Source organism: Pipistrellus hanaki, assembly GCF_964339955.1.
Source record: "Pipistrellus hanaki genome assembly, chromosome: 7".
NCBI lineage: Eukaryota > Metazoa > Chordata > Mammalia > Chiroptera > Vespertilionidae > Pipistrellus > Pipistrellus hanaki.
In genome coordinates, this window is record NC_140509.1 from 87,614,845 (window position 1) to 87,631,323 (window position 16,479).

Genomic DNA, 16,479 nt, shown 5'->3' on the forward strand with positions numbered 1-16,479 from the left:
CCCCCCCTCCCCGGGAGCAGGAGGTGACGATGGGCAGGAAGCGGTCCGGCTGCTTTACACCGCATTCCTCAGGAGCCGCCCCAGGGGACGGGACCAGGAGAAGCTGGGAGGTGCAAGGCCCTGCTCCCCGCGCCCCCGCGCCCCCCGTGCCCCCCCGTGCCCAGCGGCCTCAGGTCCCAGCCTCCGCGCCCCTGGGAGAAGCCGGCGCACCGGGCGGGCGCCCCGATACGGAGCAGCCCGCGCCCTGGAAACGGCTCTGGGGCCGGACGGACCTGCACCCCGTGACCCTCCCGGCCGCCGGCCCGCGCTCCAGAGCGCCTACCCCTGCGCCCCGGGGCTGGGCGGGGGGGCTGGGCGGAGTCTCCGGGGCCCGGGCTGGGGGCTATCCCCGCGGGCACACCGCCGGCCCCACCTGCGGTGAGAAGGGGGGACGTCCCGGGGCTGGAGGAAGCTCCCGACCCCCAAGTCCCCAGGCCGCTCCCCATGGGCCTGGCCTCCGTTCCGCTCCAGCGCCGGGGCCGGGCCAGGGAGCACAGCCCGGCAGAGGCGGCTCCCTTCGAACGCCGGAATACTGCGCTCCAGTGTGAGCGTGGGGCTCGGAGCGCAGGGCGCGGGGCGCAGGCTGAGCCGCTGGAGCGGGGCCTCCGCCCTCACTGCGCCTCCCCGGCCTCTCCCTGCAGCCTCTCCGTCCTCAGGACTGGTCTCCGCTCGGCCTTTGGGGCGGCCGGTGCCTGACCGGCTGCAGAGAAGCTCCCTGGCCCCCCGGGAAGGACGGCCCGGTGCTGGCCGCTGCTCCCCTGGAGGCACCTGGAGGCGGGCGCTCCAGCCGTTTCTCCCCAGATCTCCCCCTCGGGAAGCCCGGCCAGGAGAGAACAGAAAGAGGCCTCGAGATGCCACGGGTTCCCCACAAAATAGGGGGATCCCCCAAATAGGGAGCACTTTACAAGACATCCCAAGCACTCAGCCTCAGTCCCAGAGAGGCCGTCCCCCTCCCACCGCCCACCGCCCCCCTCCCCCCTCTCCCTTCCCCCTCCCCCCTCCCTCTCTGCGGGAGCTGGACAGGCTCAGGCCGGGCGGGGGCACCGTGCTCAGCGCCTTCTCTTCCGGAAGGAAAACATTTATTTTTTGATGTGATCTGTGCTCGACCTAGAATGTCATGCATGTAACGTGTGTGTGTGTGTGTGTGTGTGTGAAAATAAAAACCTGAGCACTGCCACCGCTCACAGCTCTGTGTCCTCCTCGCCTTTTCATTGTGTTCCTCCCCATTCCCCTCCTTTTATTTTTTTTATTGACGTCAGAGAGGAAGGGGGAGGGAGAGAGAAGCGTCGGTGACGAGGGAGAATCGTGGACGGCTGCCTCCTGCACGCCCCGCACAGATGGAGCCTGTGCCTGACCCCCGGGATCGTGGTCCGCGCTCAGCCGCTGGGCCACGCGGGCAGGCGAGCTCTCTCCCACGCTGCTCAGCGACTTCCCACGCCTGGCGGCCCGGACTTAACAGACGTCACGTCCCTGCCCCGGTGGTTTACTGGCCAGTGAAGTTTACGGTTTTAAAGGGGCACCATAAACCCTCAGACCGCAGCGCCGACCCTGGTTAACAGGCCGCGGGCTGCTGGGCGTCTCTGTTTGTGGAGAAGAATGAAGACTTGTTTGGGGTTTTTTGTTTGTTTGTTTGTTTGCTTGCTTGTTTTTAGTCTTTTTCTCAGGGCAGTGGCCCAGCTCCGTGGTGGCTGACCCCCCACGGCAGCCGAGGCCGTGGCGTGAGCGTGGACAGCTGTCCCTGCGCTGCGGGCGGGAGGTGGCCTTTGCAGGCTGGAGCTCCAGGACCAACAGGAAGGAAGCACTTCAAGACCACGCCCACCTCACCTCACTGCCTGTGGCCGTGGCCGTGGCCGTGGCCGTGGGAGCCAGCGGCTTCCGCACACAGGACAGGGCGTGGCTCCGTGACGGGCGTCCACACATTAGCTCTGGTTGTGACGTTTCTCCTGGAAACTCGGGCCATGGCTCATTGGAAGTTCAAGGCTGCAGAGGAGCCACCTGCTCCCTGACAGGCTGGCCGTGGTCTGGTGTCCGGCGGGCAGCTCGGTTTCCTCCGTGCAGTCGGGTCTGGGTCGATCTGGGTGCAGGGAGCGCTGCCCACCGGGGTCTCCTGTGTGAGACCGTGTGACCGCTCAGCCGTCCGGCTCCCGGGAAGGCAGCAGCACCCGTTGATGCTAGAGCCACGGTGCGAAAGCAACTGCAGAGAGTTGACTTTTTTCTTCAATACATTTTTGTTGATTTTTAGAGAGAGAGGGATGGATAGGAACATCGGCGAGAGAGAACACCATTGATTGACCGGCTGCCTCCTGCACGTCCCCCACTGGGGATCAAGCCCACAGCCTGGGCCTGGGCCCTGACCTCTTGGTTCATAGGTCGACACTCAACCACTGAGCCGCACAGGCTGGGCAAGGGTGGATGCTCATGGCAGTGGAGACTGGAGGGACAGACGCCTGCTCCCGGGAGCGTGGGGGGTGCTGAGACAGGAGGCCCAGCGGAGGCCGTTTCCCGTCAGACGCGCTGAGTGTGGGTGTGGAGGGAGGCGGGGGCGGTGTGGGCGCGGCGCTGGGCGGACTCTGCGTGGGCGGGATGCCAGTGTCTTCGCGAACCAGCGGGAAAGGAGAGCGAGCAGGAAGAGGCTGGGAAAGGCCTGCGGGCCCTGTGGCCTCCCGTGGAAACCCCGTGCATACCGCAGACAGACAAGCCGGCAGAGGACCAGCAGAGGGGATCGCACGCGGACAGCTGGCGGGCCAGGACAGGGGAGCTCAGAGGCCCAGCAGAAGCCTGCCCGGCCGGGGGAGGGGCCAGGAGAGGGGTAGACCCTGGGGGAGGGGCCAGGAGAGGGGGCAGACCGGGCCCCAGCACCTGCTGGGAGGGGGAGGAGGAGCTAAGAGCTGCCTACAAGCTCCAGACAGACAGGAGAAATGAGACGGAGGAGGGCTGGCACGTCTGTGAGAAAGACTCCCCCAGCCTTCCCACCCCCTTTCCAGCTGGACAGAACCTCCGAGGAGGAGGCCCTGGGCATGAGGCCCCCACACACCGCAGCCCGGCCCACGGCTGCCAGGGACTGCCGGGTGCTGCAGCCTTCACAGACTGGACACAGGCGGACACAGGGCACAGGAGGGCACGGACACAGGAGGACAGGAGGACACAGGGCACAGGAAGGCACGGACACAGGAGGACACTGACACAGGAGGACATGGACACAGGAGGACAGAGACACAGGAGGACACGGACACAGGAGGACACAGACACAGGAGGACACGGACACAGGAGAACACAGACACAGGAGGACACAGACACTGGAGGACACGGGACTGGTTGGCTTAGCGAGTGCTGAGCCCTGGGGAGAGGGAGTTATGGACATAACTGTATGAAGGTGACGATACAGTGGGAGCTGGACAAGGAAACCCCCGGCTGCTCGCAGTCCAGCGGTCAGCAGACACTAAGCCTCCAAACAGGGTCCCAGCCAGGTCCCGGACCCCCTCGCCCACGTGGAGGGGGGCAGGAGCCACGCACAGCGGCGTCTGCGGCGTCCGGGCGGGCGCTGTGGCCGGGAGGAGCGGGGTCACCCTGAGTGTTCTGGAAGGTCAGCTCTAGAGAAAAGACATGGCTTCTCTTTTTAAAAACTGTATTTCAGTCATTTTCTTCTGAAAATGGTGGCCACTCCAGCACATATGTTCCTACACCTGTGACTTCTTCCACTTTATTAAACTTCCCAGTATTATCATGTTTTGGATCACAGACCTCCTTAAAAACCGAAATTTTTCAAAAACACCCTATGAATCTTCTCTCCTGAAAAATCACACAATGGAATGGAATCACATACAATTACACACACACACACACACACACACACCCGCCAGCGGATGCGCTGGGTCTGTAATAAGTTGGTCAGTGAATTGCCTGCTCAGTGGCTCCCTGAATTTCACTTGCACACGCGTGGTTGCACACAAGTACACGCTGCCCACATCCCACCACCCCTCCTGGTCAGTGCACCCCGAGGTTTTGTGCCTCCAACGGACATCTGCCCCCGGGGGACATCGGGGCAGTCCTCAGAGTTCTGGAAACACAGACACAGACCCTAGAGTAGCGTCCCGTGTTCCATCACCCCGGTTTGGAGAATGTTCTGGGAGCCTCGGCATCGGCCAAACAAAACAGCACCTGCTTCCAGCGAGACAAACCAGCCTTCACCAAAACCGATTCTCAGAGAAACAGAAGCAAAGCACGCCGGACAGGGTGTGTGTGCATGTGTGTGCGTGTGTGCGTGTATGTGTGTGTACCGGTGTGTCCGTGCATGTATGTGTGTGTGTGCGTGCGTGCCGGTGTGCCCATGCATGTATGTGTGTGTGTGCATGCAGCAGTGTGTCTGTGCATGTGTGTGTGCGCGTGTGTGTATGCACCAGTGTGCCCTGCATGCATGTGTGTGTGCATGCACCAGTGTGCCTGTGCATGTGTGCGTGCGTGTCCATGCACGCACCGGTGTGCCCGTGCATGTATGTGCGTGTGTGTGTGCGTGCACCGGTGCGCCTGTGTGTGTGTGTGTGTGTGTGTGTGCATGCACCGGTGTGTCCATGCATGGTGACACTTTCTCCAAATCGGAACGGCCTCTGTCCTCCGGTCACGGGTCCCAGGCCCAGAACGGGAACAGCTCAGCACAGACACCGTTCAGCATCGTCACTTTATTCTGTGGCGACCCGGCCTCCGGCCGCCCTCCCACAGGGTCAGTCCCCGCTGGCCCCTCGCCCGCCCCCTCGCCGGGGCAGAGCCTCACTGTGCGGCCCCCGGACCTCCAGCCCGGCCCCGGGCACATCTGGCCAGCCCTCCTCAGGGTCCCGCGGGGTCGCAGCAAACTGAGAAAAGCAAACAGCCAGCTGGGCCGGGGCACCCTGCACGCGCTGCTGGGCCTCAGGGGCCGGGCCTCGCTGGCACCCGGGCCCGCGGCTCCTGGGAAAGGGCTGGGGCGGCGGAGGGGCATCGAGGGCCCCCCGGGCCCCCCGAGGACGGTGGCCGGGGCTGTGCGGGAAGCCTGTGGACCCCATCCCAGCTGCCCCGGAAACCGGATTTTCCTTCTACTCCTTCAGGCTCCTCACAGCACAGCCACTTACGAGGCTGCTCGACAGGGGGGCCAAGGCCGGGGAGAGGGTGCTCCTGACCGCTGGCCGTCCACCCACCGGCCACTGCCGTCCACCCACCGGCCACTGCGCCCACCCTCCACATCTGTCAGCGTGCCGCCCTGGCCATGGGGACGTGGGGACGTGGGGACAGAGGCGGGGAGACTGGGGGATTCCCTGCGGCCCCATCAGCCCCAGCGGCCAGGGAGCCGGGGGTCACAGTTGGGTGACATTATGGACCCTCCAGTGGCAGCCGAGGGTCCCTCCACCTCATCCCTCCTGGTGCCCACAGGCCCCGCAGATGGGAGGAGGGGGATGACTGCGGACACAGCACCTAGAGCCAACCAAACAACACAACGTCTCATCTCAGGGGCCCGGGGACCAGCACGGCCCGGGGGCGGGGGGGGGGGCAGCACAGCTGGGGGGAAGGGGGGCCAGCACGGCCCGGGTGGGGGGGCCAGCACGGCCCGGGGGGGGGGGCCAGCACGGCCCGGTGGGGGGGCAGCACGGCCGGGGGGAAGGGGGGCCAGCACGGCCCGGGGGGGGGCAGCACGGCCGGGGGGAAGGGGGGCCAGCACGGCCGGGGGGAAGGGGGGCCAGCACGGCTGGGGGCTCGGAGCGGGTGAGGGACGAGGGCGGTGGCCCCCGCATGGGCGCCCGTCCCTCTGGGACGAGACAGGTGCCAAGGAACTGCAAACAGCCACCACGGGGGAAGCAAACAGCCTTTATTAGCTGCACCAGCACCGGCTGTTTGGCAAACAGCTCTTCCTGGCAACCGCTCTGCCTGCCAGAGGGGACAGGGGGACAGTCATCAGGCAGCCCGAGCTGAGGAATGCCACCGGGAGGCGTGGTGGGACCGGGAGGCGGCAAACCCGGGGCGTCCCGCAGGAGTGGGGAGCCGCCTGCCCACCGGGAGGGCGCGGGTGGGGCGACCAGCAATCACCTGAGTTCCAGACGGAGGCTGTGGGCACGGACGCCACCGAGGGCCGCTGGCCCCACAGCGTCCGCCTCCGCCTCCCGGCCGCCCCTCCCGCCCCTCCCGCCGCGCTGCCAGCTCCCACTCTGCGCCCGGTTAAAGGGGACCCGCATCACGTGGCCCCAGAGGGCGACGACCAAGGCCACGTCTCTCTTCCGTGGAAACCGTGGCCTCGTCCAGGGCCACGGACACGCCTGGACACGCTTTTCCCCCCAATGAGCCGGTGTCACTCCGCGCCGGGGCTGGGGCAGCCAGAGAGGCCTCCCCTAACACGCTCTCCCAGGCCTGGCCCCTCGGAGCTGCCCCGGCACAGGAGCGGGAGACCCGGGCAGGGAGACACGGGGCAGGGAGACGGGGCAGGGAGATGGGCGAAAGGAGACGGGGGGGGGGGGGGGGGGGGAAGGTGGGAGGAAGGGATTGGGGGGCAGGGAGACGGGGCAGGTTGGGGGGAGGGATTGGGGGCAGGGAGATGGGCAGAGTGGGGGGAGGGATTGGGGGCAGGGAGATGGGCAGAGTGGGGGGAGGGAGTGGGGGGGCAGGGAGACGGGGCGGGCCTGGTGGGCTCTGGACTCTGTGCTGGGAAAGCCTGGCTGTGGCTGCCCCCCTCACGCACCCTCGTCCTGAGGGGCCTTGGTCCGGGGGCTCCACGGAAAGGCCCGGCTCCCCCAGTCCTCCTCCACCCTGCGTCCTTGGGGAGCTGTCAGTGGGTTTCTCTCTCCCTCTCCCTTCCTCTGTCTCTGAAAATCAATAAAAATATTTGAAATACATTTTAAAAAATGGAAAGGCCTCTGGCCAGGTGCTGCCCCAGCACGTCGGCCAGTCTCCGCAGGCAGCGCCCTCACCCACAGACCGACCGAGGCCCGGCGCCCCGGCCTCCCTGTCCGAGGCTGAGCGTGGAGCCCCCCCCCCCCCCCCCCCCGAGCCTGGGAGGAGGCGGGGGTGCTCCACCCGGCGCTGGTCCTCGGCCCGGCGCTGAGGGCCCAGCAAACGCAGGAAGTGAGGACGCAGCGCAGCGGGAAGGGAAGGATGAAAGTGGCTTCAGGCAGGTGCAGTGGCCGCCGACGGAGGACATCTCCAGCAATCTGCAAAACCCTGCAGACAGACCTCACCCTTTTCCAGGAAAAGGAACTCAAAGCGGATCGCAGCCCTAAATGCGAATGCAAAACTATGAAACTTCTATAAAATGACGCGGGAGCAGACCCGGTGCCCTGGGGCAGTGAGCGTTTCCGATGTCACACCAACAGCGGCTCAGCCCGAGAAAGACAAGACCGGGCAGCTTGAGCAGCGTCATTTAAAGGTAAAAGCGGCCCTGACCAGTGTGGCTCAGTGGATAGAGCATCGGCCGGCAGACTGAAGGGTCCCAGGTTCAATTCCAGTCAAGGGCATGTACCTTGGTTGAGGGCACATCCCCAGTGGGGCGGGGAGGGGGGGGGGTGTGCAAGAGGCAGCTGATCGATGACTCTCTCTGATGTTTCTAACTCTCTATCCCTCTCCCTTCCTCTCTGTAAAAAATCAATAAAATATATTTTAAACAAACAAATAAATAAAAGGTAAAAGAGACCCTGAGGAGAGACCAAAGAGGTCACGTTCTGTCCTGGAGGGACCAGCGTGGCCTGGGAACCAGCGGGTCTGGCGGCCTGGCAGGCTGGGTGGCATCGCCAGGTGGGCGGGCTGCCACAAACGCAGATTAGAGAGCGCTCTGGTGAGGGGTGAGAGGCTGTGCGAGGAAAGGTGATGGCAGGAGTGGTCCTGGTTCCCTAAGGAGGGTGAAGCCCGCCCTGCCCCCACCCACCCCCTCCCCACCTGGCCCGCCCATCCCTACCCACCCCCACCCGCCCCACCCGCCCCCGCCCACACCCCCCTGTACAGAAGGACCTGCACACCATGGGAAACTAAAAGTCCCCCATCCTCTCTGCCTGTGGATCCTAATTAACCAGCGAGTCCCTCAGACACTTTTCCTAAAGGCCGGTCCCTCCCGATGGACACAGCTGATGTAAATAGGCCGGAACCGGGCCTTTCAAGTCCGGCCTTATTCAGGCCCAGGGAGATGAATGGGCTGAGCGAGCCCCGCGGGGGGCGCTGGGGGGCTTCCTGCGCCGCATTAGCATAGCCGGGGGATCAAAGGGCCGCTCTCCCCCGGCCCCGGGGGAGGGAATCTGAGAATTAAAAATACCTGCAATTTGGTGGGACCTGGAGCTGTGACAGCCTGTCCCCAGACCCGGCTCACCGAGGGGCGCCTGCCCCAGCCGGCAGGCGGCCTGGACCTTGACCCTCTTCCTGGAGAAGTCACGGTGTCTCCTGGGCCCACGCGTGCCCAACGCGGCCGCGGGCCCGGAACGTTCCATAGGGGACGTGTTCGGTGCGTGTTCAGGGAGCCGGCGGCTCCACGCGGCCAGTAACATGGGAGCACAACGTTCCGCCGTCGGGGGCGGGTGGGCGGAAGGTCAGGCTGGAGTGCGGGCTCTGCTCCCCGCCACCCGTGGGGGCACCGCTCCACCTGCCAGTGCCGCCCGCGGGCTCTGTGCCCGTCGGGACCGCCCCGTGCCTGCCCCCGTGTACCGGAGCACGCGTGTGCCGGGCCATCGGGGAACTGCATGTCCGTGTCCTCGGCCGGTACCTTCACAGGTGAGTGTCCCGCGGACTGGTGGCTCCAGCCCTGGAGAGAGGAGGCCGGACCAGCTTTCCCAGCGGGACCGGAGCCCAGGAGCTGAGGGCTGGTCTGAGGCCGTGGCACCGTCGTTCTCTCGCTCTGAGCCGCCTTTCACAGCGCCCCCAGTTCCTGCTCCAGATCCAACACAGATTCAACACGCCGTCCGCTCTGCCTGCCCTCCCCCAGCCAGAGCACGGCCGTCCTCCGCACGAAGCTCCCCTGGACACCGCGCTGCCGAGGGCGGGGCTGCCTCCGCGAACAGCACCTGCTGCACTTCCCGCGGGCGCGGTCCCACCGGAGACGCAGCGCCGGGCCCAGCGCGGTCCCCGGAGGCCACGCTGTGGCCACCCTGAGCACGCGCACACACTCAAGCACACACACGTGCACGCGCACACCTCCGAGACAGTTCATGCTACACTGTGCAAAGTGACAGGACAACTCGAATGCTCAACTCCTTTTTTAGACAAGAAGTGCGGGAGGAGAGCATGGCTCAGGGATGGACGCCGAGGTGAGGAACGGGAGGAAGAGGTCATGGGAGCTTCGGTTCATGTCCTCATGCTCCTTTGACAGAAGCAAGGTGACCCAGCCCGGCCGGCAGGGCTCCAACCCAGGAGGTCAGGGTTCGATTCCCCGTCAGGCACAGGCCGGGCTGGATCCCCAGTGTGGGGCGTGCAGGAGGCAGCCGATCAGTGATTCTCATCATTGTTTCTCTCTCTCTTTCCCTCTCCCTCCCTCTCTGACACCAATAAACACAGACTTAAAAATGGCCCCAGGCAGAGTGAAGAGGGGAGGACATGGCCGGGCGGCCTGCCCTCCACCTTCACCTTGAGCCCGAGCTCCGGTGCGCGGCGTCCCCGGCCCCGTGTCCCCGCAGGGGTGCGGCCTCCCCTGCCTCCTCCCCGGGAGTCCCCGAAGCAGGAGGCCGGGGCCGGGAGAGGCTGGGAGAGGCCGGGAGAGGCCGGGGCCGGGAGAGGCTGGGAGAGGCTGGGAGAGGCTGGGAGAGGCCGGGAGAGGCCGGGAGAAGCTGGGAGAGGCCGGGAGAGGCTGGGAGAGGCTGGGAAAGGCCGGGAGAGGCCGGGAGAAGCTGGGAGAGGCCGGGAGAGGCTGGGAGAGGCCGGGAGAGGCCGGGAGAAGCTGGGAGAGGCCGGGCCCGGGAGAGGCCAGGGGCTGGGAGGGGCCGGAGCCCCACAGCCCTGATTTGGGGGGGGAGCACACCTGGGACCCCGTTGAGGAGGGAAGAGGAAGTGGTCAAAGTCGTGCTTTTTGTAAACTTCAAAGCCGCCCCTGCCTCTTTACATTTTACTGTCGGGAGCGGCCGCGCAGCTGTTGGCAGAGCTGTTCCTGGCGTCAAACCTGCCTCCTGGGGCCATAAAGTGGCCGGGGAAGCCGCCCAGGTGTGGGCCGCCTTAATGATTTCCCTGACACCCACGCTGAGCTGGGGGCGGGGCCTCAGGCGGCTGCCTGCGGGGGGCCGGGGGGGGGGCGAGCAGGCCTCTCCCCACGGCACAGCGGAGGGCAGGGCTGGGCGAGGCCGGTCCGAGCCCCCGGAGCCTCCGGGACAGCCCGGCACACGGCCACGGCCGCCGACCCCCTGGGGAGAGGGAGCCCCTCACCCCCGCACGGGTCCCGGGTTAGCACAGAGCCGGGCCCGCAGCCAGAGCTGTGGAGAGCGCCCCCAAACCTGGGGACCCGCCTGTTCCCCGCCCACAGGGGCTGGTGCTCCGCCGCGGGCTCTGCGCCGGCTGGTGAGCACGGCCGTGGCCTCGGCTTCTCCCCGAGGCGAGGGAGGAGTCCGCAGACCGTGCCGCCTGCCGGGATGGACCGCGCCGCCCCCGGCTCACTGGCCTCCGGCTTTGTGACGGGATTGCGGGAAATAAGGCGGAAAGAGCAGCTTCGTTCAGTCTAACCGTCTCTGCCGCTTCTGCTCGGCAGCCTGGGAGCACGTTTCCTCGAAGGAACGGGAGCGAACGCGGCTTTCCCAGAGAGGAGGCGAGAAGGCCACCTGAGCGGACGGGCACTGTGCCCGCTGCTGCCCTTCCCGTCCCGGACGGGGCAGGCGTGACAGGGCAGGAGCAGCGGAAAAGCCACACCTGCCCCCAGCGCGTCGGCTCCAAGCCAGCCCCTCCGCTCTGCGTGTGCTGTGTGAGGCCCTGGGGCCGCTGGTGCCACAGGAGCTCTGCCTCCCCTCGCCGCCGGCCGCTGACACGGGGCGCCCGCAGCGGGACGGCCCGATGGCACACAGGGCCCGCCATCAGCAGCCGGGCCGGAGCCAGGACGGGGGCGGGGACGGGGGCTTCTGAACCTGGGGACGGCCAGCAGCTCCGTCAGCTGCAGCGTGTTCCCACGCGTGGCCCCGCCCCCTGGCCCGGCGTGGAAAAAGACACGTCTCTGTGGCCCCGTGGATTCTGCCCCGTCCCAAAGTTTGGGGGTGCAACATAGACACAGATAATTATTCCTGAAAGAGGAATGGAGGACATGAGAGGAAGGGCGAGGGAGGGAGAGAGAAACATCTATGGTGAGAGAGAATCACGGGTGGCTGCCTCCTTCACACACACACACACACACACACACACACCCGGGGTCAGGCCTGCACCCGGGCTGTGGGCTCCCCGGGAACCGAGCCGTGTCCTCCTGGTTCCTGGGTCGGCGCCCGCCCGCCGGGCACACCTGCGGCTCCTGTTTTCTTTAGGCTCCGGCCGCTCCCTGAAGCGGGTTTGTCACACACATTTGCCCTCCGGGGGCACAGGCTGAGCTCTCCGAGCGCTCATGCTGGAGTGCATTCCCAGCCGCTCTGCTTTCCATCGCGTTCTATTTTCTCTCACCTTCCCGCGATCCGTCCGGGCAGCTCCTGGAGGCCGTGCTGAGCGTGTTTGCCATCGGGCGCAAACCAAACAGGCTCCGGCCGGCAGAGCCGTGGAGGGCAGCAGCCACGCCCGGGCCTGGGCGGCTTGTGGGGGGCGGGCCGAGGGAGCCGGGCGGCACAAACAGGGTCAGAGCCGGCCTGCCCGGGCCCACCTGTGGTCTGACACGGCCCCTCTCACGCCATCGCTCCCCCTGGCCCTGGTCTGGTCTCAGGGACACGGGGACACGTACGCACTGCATGTGCTCGTTGGACGGGAACCAACAGGAACCTCAAGGGGGCCCGGGGCCTGGGGCCTGGGGCGGACACCCTTCTGCTGTGTCCTCTGAGCTCAGGGAGCCTTGTGCGAGGCTTTCTGCTGGAAACTTCCGGAGCCTCGCCATCCAGAGCTCTTTTTAAATTCCCATCGGCGTCCTGAAACCTCCAGCCTCCCCAGTGGTCTGCGAAGATCCCTCCCACTCTCCCGAGGGAACGCCCCAGCGGCACCTGCTCCGGGTGGGGGGGGGGGTACCGGGTCCGCCCGGGAGTACAGGGGTGCGGGGTCCGCCCGGGGGGGTGGGGGTACCGGGTCCGCCCGGGGGGGTGGGGGTACCGGGTCCGCCCGGGGGGGTGGGGGTACCGGGTCCGCCCGGGAGTACAGGGGTGCGGGGGTGCAGGGACCGCCCCGGGAGAGGGAGCCCCGCCCTCCGCGGAGGCAGCGCTTGCTTTCCAGGCTCCTGCTCTGCGCTGCTGCGTCTTCGGGAGCTCGGCTCTGACTTTGTGTGGGAAACGCTTTCCTCGTACAGAGGGAAGACCTGTTCCACCGGCGTGCTGCATGGAGGCCGAGTCCACGGCCCTGAGGCTGTGGCCCCCTGACCGGGACGCAGACAGAGACACACGCTCGGCACCAAGCAAACCTGCGGCCGCCCCTCCACCCAGCCCGGCCCCGAGCACCGCCCCGTCTGCCGCAGGGACGGTGTGCCTGGCACCGGTGCGAGGCCCAGCCCGGCCCGGCCCGTCTGGAGGGCGCAGAGAACTGGACAGGGTCCCGGGCCCACGGGGCAGGGAACCAACCAGAAAGCCTGCCTCCAGCTGCTGTGGCCCAGAGGAGCCCGAACCACATTGTGAAGGAAAGTCTGAAACACGGCACAGCAAGCCGTGCAAACAGCTCACGCATCCGTCCGTGAAAATGATAAATGTAGACTTCACGCCACTGTGCCCGGCAGAAAGCTCTCCACTGTAACAAAACAGCAGCGCCCGCTGCCGGGAGGGGGTGTCTCGGTGGATTCTGGCCACTGTTTTGGGGTACAATGTGAGTTTCCAGGGTCTAGTCCTCTCCGCTGAGTTCCGGGTCAGAGGAAATCGTATGCTGGACTGCACTACTTTGATCAAACAATGGATTGTTTTGCTGTTTTGCAGGCAAAGCCGTGAAACCAATATTTATTGCCCTTAATGCATGCAGCGTAGCAAAGGAAATGGATTTCCTGTCATTTTGAAAACCATTCCATTACCTCTGGTTCCAGAAATAATTATTTAATGGCCGGCCTTTTCCCCATTGCTGATCCGTAGGTTTGTACTGATTACCTAGTTGATATTAATGTCAAGTGTACTTATCGGGAGGACAATGACCGGTCCCTGGAAAACGTTTGCTGAGAATAAGGGGTGAGACGATCTTTGAACCGCGGAGATCTGTGCAGGCTGGCACTTGCACCCCGGGCCGCTCCGCCACCCACTCACACCGAGGGACGGTCCCGAGGGTGTCACTCTCGGGACCGGGGCCTGGAGCTCTCGCTCCATGAGGAGGCTGTGTGGGTGGTTTCGGAAATGGGAGCGATGACAGTCTGCCCTCTTCAGGCTTAAAACGGGATCCTGAGCCCCACCCGCGTGGCGCAGGGGTTGCGTGTTGACCTGTGAACCAGGAGGTCATGGCTGGATTCCCCATCAAGGCAGGTGTCCGGGCTGCGGTTCCGTCCCATGATTCTCTCATCACTGACGTTTCTTTTTAATATATTTTATTTTTTACAGAGAGGAAGGGAGAGGGATAGAGAGTTAGAAACATCGATGAGAGAGAAACATGGATCAGCTGCCTCCCATACACCCCCCACTGGGGATGTGCCCGCAATCAAGGTATATGCCCTTGACCGGAATCGAACCCGGGACCTTTCAGTCCACAGACCGACGCTCTATCCACTGAGCCAAACCGGTTAGGTCAGTGGTTGGCAAACTCATTGTCAACAGAACTGCAAACCGCTGCTCACGAGCCAGTTTGCCGAACACTGCGTTAGGGCATCATTGACGTTTCTCTCTCTCTCTCTCTCTCTCTCTCTCTCTCTCTCTCTCTCTCTCTCTCTCTCTCTCTCTCTCTCCCCCTCCCTCCTGAAATCAATTTAAAAAAAATGGAGATCCTGAAATCAGGGGGATGGCGGCTGGGAGACCCGCTATCGCGTAGGTGAGTGGGGCTGGGTGGTGGCTTTATTTGGACCGAGAGCCCCACGTTCTGTGTGGAAGGACTGAGCTCATTGCCGGACCCAGACCTGCTGTCCTCCCAGAACTGGTGGCCGTCCCGTGGCCAGCTCTGCCTAAGACAGTGGTCGGCAAACTGCAGTTTGAGAGCCACGGTGCGCCGCTCTGCTGACTAATGAGTTCACCGACCACTTCTTAGGGGAAAACACTTCAAAAACATTTTAATAACGTCCTAATGTCTCTCACCTGAAGTCAAAGCCTCTGGGTGAGGGTAATGAGTTTCTGACCACTGCTACGGCATTACCTCACCCGTTAGGACGTTGTTAAAATGTTTTTGAAGGGTTTTCCCCTGCCTAAGTAGTGGTCGGCGAACTCATTAGTCAGCAGAGCGGCAAACCGCGGCGTGTGAGCTGCATGTGGCTTGCGAGCCGCAGTTTGCTGACCGCTGGCCTGACACCGGGCTCTGCGTTTCCCTAGCCCTCCCACGGCGGGGAGATGACTGCTCTCAGCAGCCACGCCCCGCGCAGCCTCTGGGTGTGGAAAATGAGCGGCAGCCCTGCCAGCAGCTTCTAGAAAGGGGAAAGCGGTCGCTGGCCTGGTCCTGCACACGTGTTCCCAGCGGTCTGAAGCACACACCCAGGAGATAAACGCCCGGCCGGGGCTGGGGAGGATGGGGGGCGGGTGTGGGGGGCAGCCCTGGTTCCAGCTCTGCCTGCAAATTCCGAGTCGCACTGCGCTGCTCTGCGCTGCTCCGTCAGCAGCAGACTGGATGTTTAACCAACTAACTCGGTTAAAGCAGCCAAATCCTCTAAGTGACAGAACGACCAGGCTGCCGGCCAAGAGGGCAACATAGGTAACGTGGGCCTCGCCTCCTCCCACAGCCACAGCCACCGCCACCGCCACCGCCACCGCCACAGCCACAGCCACAGCCACCGCCACAGCCACAGCCACAGCCCCAGTACAGCTCAACCACAGAACTGCCGAAACCCGGCTGCAGGGAAGTCCTACGACTGGTATCTAAAGGAGAAGCCGCGTGGACACTGTGGGGAGGGTGGCAAGGCGGAGCAGGCGGGTCCCACCCGTGAGTGGTGGGTAAACATCGGAGGGATACCTCAGATGTGGAGGTCACTCCTCAGGAGCGGGGTCCCAGCGCCACACCAGGCCCCCAGCAGGGAGGTCCCAGCGCCAGGAAGGGAGGCCCCATTATGTCTGGCTGTGAACCCCAGCAGGATTGACTGCGGAGGCTGAGGCGGCTGGAGTCCCAGGCAGTTCCTCTTAAAGGGCTGCGCACCCAGACTTACTGGGACTCCTTCCCTCGGCGCTCCGGCCTGCGAGCCCCTGGGGAAGAGGCCTGTTGTCACCCCGGCTTCCCGGTCCTCGTTCTCCTCACTGGGAAACACAGGTCTCCTGAACGGATTGGAAAATTCCTGCTGCTCCTACTTCCTGTAACGCCGGACAGACCCAGGAGCCATCGCCATCCTGTGCTCCTCCAGCGTGGAACTGCCGCGGGGATGTGCCTCCTTCCATGGCAGGGCGATGTATCCAGCGTGGCCGCAGAAAACAAACCAGAAGATAACTGGTTTTTGCTTTTGCCCAGCGACACCACCTTCCTCTCAGATGGGTTCGAACTGCCGGTGGGTGACTCATGGGGCAGCTGTTCTGGGAATTCTAAGTCCTGCTTTCCATACCGAGCCAGGAAACAGTGCGTCACTTTAAGCTGGAAACTCACCCCGATGAAGCTTCTTGTAAACAGAATGGCCTGAAACCTGCCTGCTGGCGGGGACCACCCCCGACGCCATGCCCCGCCCCCCAGCCTCATTTCACTGCCGTGAAGACGTGTCTTCCAGCGGGACTGTGCCCAGCACAGCGGAGTCCTGGGCTCTGTGCCCGAGGGAGGGACCCAGGATCTGGTGAGGACGACGGGGCCTAACAGAGGCCATGCTACTCGGAGAGAATCCCCAAACACGATAGCAAATGAGATCCAGCCCATCTGCCCCCCGCCCCACGGAGCCCCCTCCCCCCACCGCCCTCCCTGCTCAGCCATCCACCCACAAGGCAGGAAACGGAGGCTGAGTGGGTGAGGGGCCAGGGGCCCTAGGATTTGCAATGCTAAGCTCAAACCCCCTCTGGAGTCCAGTCCAGAACTTTCTGGTCTGCAGGGGCTTATGGGAAAGGGCCGGAGACTTCCCCGCGGTCGAGTCTTGACTAAACTTTACAGACCAGGGCTCCGCGGCCTCGACCAGGATGCACGGCCGACAGGTAACCTGCCTGGCCCTCACTTCTTCTCAGTGAGACCGACAGGTAACCTGCCTGGCCCTCACTTCTCGGTGAGACCACGGCCGCTTCAGGGACAAAGGACGGTTAAACCTTCACAAAAGGCACTGTCTCTGCAGCCCACATGCCC